Source organism: Trachinotus anak, unplaced genomic scaffold (genome assembly GCF_046630095.1).
Source record: "Trachinotus anak isolate AG129_WGS33_773 ecotype Australia unplaced genomic scaffold, CSIRO_AGI_Tana_v1 ptg000005l, whole genome shotgun sequence".
NCBI lineage: Eukaryota > Metazoa > Chordata > Actinopteri > Carangiformes > Carangidae > Trachinotus > Trachinotus anak.
The window spans coordinates 13,188,760-13,194,759 of NW_027273856.1; the positions used below are offsets into that span (position 1 = coordinate 13,188,760).

A 6,000-nucleotide genomic window follows, 5' to 3' on the forward strand; every position below is an offset into this window, starting at 1 on the left:
AATAAAGCTGCCTAAAGCAACTTCCACGTGAACTGCACAGTGCGGTAAAGATAACTGAAGTTTTGCAATAATTTTAACGTCTAAATGAAAATATGTTTTTTGTTTTTACAAATTGAGAGTTCCAAAACCCTAAGAGATCAGGCAACAGCAGCAAAAGAACACACAAATTATCATCCAATGCCACAATGAGCCCAGGCTGCGCCACAGCCCATCAAAATTACTGGGACGTTTTGTTATGTTTAAAATGTCTTTTTAAAATTAATTTTATGACTAAATGATTCATTAGTGTCATGAGAATAGACCCTCCAATTCTTCATCTAAGTGAGCAATGTCTCAAACAGCCATATCATGAGAACCGAGACTACATTCAAATGTAAATGTAACTAAGAAATTCCATAAATGACAACAAACTGAAGCAGTTAGAGCTCAGGAGAAACATTCATGTGCCCCAGCAACTATAACAGTAACTGTTACTGTCACTTCTCTTTATTTTCCAGAGCAAGTAAATGGAAGACTGTAAACATGTTTTGAAATAGGTCCATTTTAGCTAAATAGCAATAGCTTAATGGAATGAGAACAACAACAACAATCCATATGTTTATGATCTAACACTTGATATTTCTATCAGACATTAGCTAAACTTCATGTGTCTTCATTAAGGATGTCATGATATCAGAAATTTGGTAGTCAGTATCAATTCTCGATACCAAATTTGATACCACAGCAAAAAACAAAAAAACAACAGAGGCTGCTGCACACACAGTGTGCTAACACACACGCCCATGTGCATGCACGTACACACAAACCAAAACACACACATATGAAAAAACCTCCATATTGTCAGTGTGCAAGCAGTAGTTTACTTTTAACAGGTGACAGAACAGTGGTATGAAAATATTCATTTAAACTGAGTGTTTTATTCTGACAGACTGGACAGCAATGACTGTAGCACCCAGTTCACCTTACGAACTGTCACTTTGTTAGCCTGAACAAGCTAACGTTAGTCTTTGTGAATGTTGTGTGTGTACAACAAATTGTTCAAATAAAGTTAAGAGCCAAGATTCACTCTGCCTGTTGACCATTCATGTACACTGAGCATGCCTGAGCCAGTGTAAACAGGAAGCAGATAGTCTACTCTGCAGTTGACTAGTCGCACAAATTACTATGAACGAGGAACGGCAAAGACAGTTGTAGCGTTAAAATGCAGAATTCAACTACACAACAGCTGCTAGCAAAAACAACAAGGTCAGACACTTGTAATTCAACATTCATGTTGCTTTCATCGCTGGTAATTGAGGCTGATAGTCGGAAGAGAGATGTGCTTTAAAATGAAAATGTAGTAGTGTGGACATAGCCTCAGTCAGTCCCTGTCACATCGCTCATACTAGCCAACAGCTGTCAGACTGATGTCTAGTTTCTGCCCTGTCTGTGTTCACAGTGATCATAAAACTTGATGTTTTTACGTCGCTGAGACATCTGCTACTGAATGGGATAGCATTCATTTACTAAAACCTGCATAATGATGACACCCTTGTAAGTGGTTCAGGTTTTTTCTTACTCTTGCTCAACTGTACTGCACATGTAGGCTTAAGAAATATATAGATGTATCACGTCTTAGTAATTTTGCAATGAATGCATGACCCAGAGTTTCATAACTGGGAAATGTGTTTACAGTTTAGCCTGAAGCACTTCAAACAACACTGGTATTTATCTGATATAACTGAATCCTCAGAATTTGAATCGAAACAAACAAGAATGTGAGATCAGTGCTGATATCCATCCTAACTAGTAAGGTATTGAATAAGTATGACCTGTATTAATTTAGCACAATATCCAAAAGGGGTTGATCATAGTGTCAAATTCATGTCAAAATTGTCATCCAACTCTTCAGCTTTGTGGAGATTTTTAGCCTGATTTAGCCCAGTGGCTCAGTTTCCTCCCTCCTCAACCCTGTTTTGAGGAGCAGGAACATATTTTCAGCAAACAATTTATAATCAACCAAACACTCGCCCACCGGCAGTTAGCACGGACAGAATAAATTACTGACTCAACAGGTCAAGAGAGACAAGCAATATTCTCAGGGGTTGACTTGCATGTATCAAGCGGCCAGAAACACAACTCCAAATGAATGCCCGTGCAGTGCATAATCGATGTGTAACCAGGTAATGACAAAGTCATTGTTTGTCCAAGCTGCAGGCTTGTCACCTTACGAAGGACTTTTTCTGCCTCCAAGAGGCCAAAAAAAAAAAAAAAAAAAAGATACAATTTCATCGTGTCAGACTAAGACCCAATCCTGCACGAAAACAAAGTGTTACAGGTACACAAACCTCAAATGATCTTGTGCAAATACTATTATAACTGTGCATGAATAGCACTTGTACTTGTGATAATGCACACTGCAAAATGAGTACGCAGTGAGCAGGCAACAGCTAGAGGTGTATTGGAGTGTTAAGCGTAAGCCTCAATGCATACAATTTAACCCTTGAACTGGAGAGGACCATGAGCAGCATGTGTAATGGAGGACTCCATTTACAGCGGAGAAGTCAGGAGAGCTCAATAGGGGGAGGGGGCTCCAATAAGAGCCTCTCTTCCTGACAACCACACACTGTAGTGGGGGAGGGTTAAAAACACCAAGCCCTCTTCCTGAGTCTGCTGCTATGGGCATAATGTGATGGATCCTTCCCTTCCCTACTCAATTCCCATTTGGCATTATAGGTCTTAAACTGACACTTTTACTTGGAGTTAAAGGACACACACTGAATAATAAACCTATGTGGACAGGTCATTGAGCACAGAGCTGCCTGAAAGAACATATATCAAATTATAGCTACACAAGTTCAGAGTTTGCAGCCTCTTAAGGAAAATCTGTTCTGATGCACAGAAAAAGCAAGAGGTAAACCCATATCATTTCCTGGGTTAAACTGGCTGAACTGTCGATCCAAACAACATGCATTTGCGCTCCATCCAGTCATATGCAGTAATTATCCTTCCCCTTGTGAATAGGGAACAAACTACACACCCCCACCCTTTGCACTCTAGTGATAAGTTGTGCAAACTGCAAATGATAAATCAGGAAACAGGTTTTTCAGGAAAGAAGATTTAAGTATTGACACAGACCTCGCGATAACATGCCACAAACTCAGCTTGTTGTAAAAGTTCTCAAGCACAAGTGTTAGTCCTGCTTGTTTATTGTAAAAAAGCAAACACAAGTGAGCCTAATTCTTCACCTCCATCAACAAACATTGAAGCAACTTAGGTAAAACACTCCAAGTTTAGATCTGTAATCTGTGCATTAGTCACATAACATTGTGCATTATGTTGATTTAGCTTGCTAGCATGTGCCTAATGACATCTAAACAAAGCAATTAGCAGCCTGTCATTCTGTACAAGCACGTGCTCCTCACCAAAATCTTGATTTAGCATTTATCATACAAGCTCTGAGCATTTGTTGCTGAGTCCCCAAAGAGTGGCAAATCAGCAAGGCCTCCTAGCAACATATTTGCCCAGCTACAGGCACACATGGTTTCAGTTAGGGGTCTGCACCTATAAACAGTTGGCCATGGCAGCTTATTGGTCAGGAAGTGCAATGTTGACTGCAAGTCAAGAAAGGCACAAGCTGCTAATGAATGATATACACTCTTACAATCTAGCTATGACAACACAGTTTAGATTGGAGGTGTTTAGAGGCCAACAGAGGAGTGATTCTGAGGGTACACAGTAAAACAAGAAGCCTGGATTATAAAAACTACAGCTGGGAAGGTTGTGTGACGAATGTGTGATTTCTGTCCACACCATAGTAAAACAAAGTAGATGGAATTTGGGAATCCATAGGGCAAGTCCATTTCTTTGCTGCCTGTGTTAGAATAAAAACACTAACTGGACGCAGGCCAATTACCTGCCAAACTGGCTTGTATAGCTGGCAGACTTTCCAGCCACAACCAACATTTCGCATCATTTCACTGGTGGCTGGTGTTAATATGAAGACTAGCCTAAGTGATACAACATGGAGAAACACACACTCTCTAACACACCCAGAGGCCAAGTAGACCACCACAAATGGCCAAACACAAATTGAAAGAGGCTTTATAACCACACACTGCATTTAAAAAAAAACTGACCCATCATCACACAGTACTGTTCATGTCACATTTGGTTACAATCACCATGATTAAATACAATTTGGACTGCATGAAAATAACCAACATGTAAAGGGAAAGCACAGAGAATATCTTGAGATCTTCTGTGAACATATAAACAGATCTTTTTTTTAAAAAAAAATACTGAATCATATATTCCAGCAAACTTTGAAACCCCTTGTATGTCTCCAGCAACTTTCAAATTTAGACAAATGTTGTGACCTGTGGCTCCCAGCTCATCCTACAACATATTGTGGCTTCACACAAATAAAAAACAGGACAGAAAAGACAGTATCATGACAGGTCAGGTTATCTCAGGATAAACATCTCTCATCTTCACTCTATCAAGAATACAAACAACAACTGAGGTGTCACTTTGGCTGACAAAGGCTCAGATGCATTAGCTTTATCAGTTTCACTCACAACTCAGGAACACAAATCAGGAACATCTGATCCATGAGGGTCAACGTTAGAGATATGAAGTTACCAAAGAGGTGAAGTGACCCCCTTATCAGCTCAGTTATTGAATAATAATCATTCATAGTCTTGAATATTGTGTGTCCCATTTAGTTTAACTTGACTGCAGTTGTGCAACACTAAAATCCAAGTCAATGTTTATGTCCTGGAAGCTCTATTTGCATTTTCTCACTAAGAAAAGTACAGGACTGTACCAAACTTGCTAGCTAGCTGGGATACAACTTATAAAAACGTTTCCATGTTACACAAAGTAGTCTCAGTGTTATAGCAATTTGAGTCGTGTTAGAAATAACATGCTCCGTGTATGGCATTAAGTGAAGCTACAATTTTATGATTTAACGTTTCCATCCACGACTAGCCCTGCGACGTTTCAACTAAGAGCTCAATGGAAAAAGTAGCCCAACATGGGCTACACACCATGTAGCGTCAGTCAGTGTTATGCTAAAATAAAAAGACCCAAAATTTCTATTTACGGATATAAATCTTAGGGAGACATGGGAGAGTTGATGAATGTGTTTTAAACTTAAGAAAGTGCTTTGTAACTCGGCCGAGACAAGAGCAGCCTCCCAACACTTCAAGTTAGCTAACTGAGCTAGCTGCCTGCTGTAGACAAAAACTTTTTCCATATCTAAGAAGTTTTTCTTTCAAACAGCATGTGGCCGTTTACAACAGCGCTTATCGCACACGACTGAAATGCTTTTACATTTCACAGTAACGCTATTAAAACGGGTTTGTCTCGGCTGTTGCTTACTGACAAAAGCCTACCTTAATGTTCCTTACTTTCCCGTCTCGGCTGCCGCCGCCGCTCCCCGGGCCGCCTTCAACACCCGAGACCGCCACCGGACCTCCAGAGGGCCGCGGAGCTGGGAGAAGAGAAGCCGAGAGGGATCCAGCTACTGCCAGGGAGACGAAGAGCCAACTGCACCGAGGCCCCGGGCCTTGTGTGTCCTCGAAATAGCGTTAGAGGAGGGATACCGAGCCTCAGCCCTCCGCCGTTGGACAGAGACTCGGGAATACCTTTTTGACAGCTCCGCTTCTTCAGCCCCCCCCCTCCCCTCGACAGCACTTCACTTTTCTCTTTTTCCCCAGTTCCAGCAGATACGAATCAAAATACTGTCACAGAATATGGCGGCTGCATAAGCACGCTACTATCGCGAGAGTTGTTTTTCGTTTTTTTTCTCAGTTTGCCGAAGTAGTTCTGAGGGAGGGAGGAGAAAGTTGTGATTTCTGATGGGCTGAGCTCCAGGAGACGCAAGCGAGGACAGAAGAAACAAGACTCGGTTCATTTTTAATGTCGCTGGGATGATGGGATATGGGTGTCGATGTAAGTTTTGGTCTGAGTCATTTAAAATTAGGCAGTGAAACCGATGTCAAAAATATATTAGTT

General features: G+C 41.0%; 1 protein-coding gene across 7 annotated transcripts in view; it reads right to left on the minus strand.

Moving 5' to 3' along the window:
- The window catches only part of tab2 (TGF-beta activated kinase 1 (MAP3K7) binding protein 2), a 42,708-nt gene extending 36,948 nt beyond the window's left edge, over nucleotides 1-5,760 (minus strand). For 3 of the 7 annotated variants that reach the window (XM_071478420.1, XM_071478416.1, XM_071478417.1), the window contains exon 1: nucleotides 5,379-5,729. The gene's annotated coding sequence lies outside the window, so the exon portion shown is untranslated. Of the gene's footprint in view, nucleotides 1-5,378 lie in introns of all 7 variants that reach the window. The other 4 variants (XM_071478421.1, XM_071478422.1, XM_071478419.1 and 1 more) reach the window with 4 other exon arrangements.
- Between the last annotated feature and the right edge of the window lie 240 nt (nucleotides 5,761-6,000).